This window comes from Equus przewalskii, chromosome 9, assembly GCF_037783145.1.
Source record: "Equus przewalskii isolate Varuska chromosome 9, EquPr2, whole genome shotgun sequence".
Classification (NCBI taxonomy): Eukaryota; Metazoa; Chordata; class Mammalia; order Perissodactyla; family Equidae; genus Equus; species Equus przewalskii.
The window spans coordinates 1,405,825-1,406,729 of NC_091839.1; positions in this window are offsets into that span (position 1 = coordinate 1,405,825).

Consider the following 905-nt stretch of genomic DNA (forward strand, 5'->3'; position numbering starts at 1 on the left):
TCTTTCTACAGGCATGTGTGCATGTTCAGCCTTGTGCCCAGTGCAGCCCGAAGGCCGTGGCCTCCTGTTCTCTGATGCCACCTGCACCCATGGCTGGGCGCAGCCCAGGGCACAGGAGAGGCCACACTGGGCAGACAGGGGCACTTGCCCAGCCTCCTCTGGGGACAGGGCACCTCATGGGGCCAGGAGTGAGAGGGGCCACCAGCCTGGGTCCTGAAGGGAAGGAGGTCACTGGGAGGAGGTGTGGCATAAGGCAAGAAGCACGCTTTCCCCTTTCGGTGTAAAGTAATCGTGCAGTGCCTTTGCCCTCTTGGAGATCAGACATCGGAATGTATTCACTGCTCTTGGATTCGCTGCTATTTGAGGAGGGAATTTGGGGGGAAGATGGGGCACTCCGCACTCTTTCTGTGTGCATCTAGAGATTGCTCTGAGCCTCTGAAAGGCCAGTGTTTGGGGCAGGTTCCACAAGTCATGAAGAAATAGACATGGGTTGGGGGCTCTTCTTCATTCGGCAACAGCATTGCGTTAAATCACCAAATCCCATGGATTCATTTAAAATCTAGCCAGTTTTTAAGCAAGTGTGCTTGTCATTGACATTGCTCATCGGATTCCTCCCCCTCCCGGCCAGCTGGTGCGTGGTCAGGACCAGCCCCCGGGCGTGCTGTGGCTGGTGGGGCCGTGTGAGCAGCTTTGGCCAGAGTGTTGTGAACGGAAGGCGTGTGCATGACTCTCAGCCCCAGGCATTTGGTTGCAAGTGCAAGACCCTCCAAAGCGCTCTTTTCCCCTGACATGACGACTGGCAACGTTCAAGATGCTAAGTCCTGTGCCAGCCTGGGTCCTCGAGTCTCCGTAGAGGGCGGAGCCTCCCCTGCTGCCAGCGCGGGAACACAGTGGATGAGGAACCA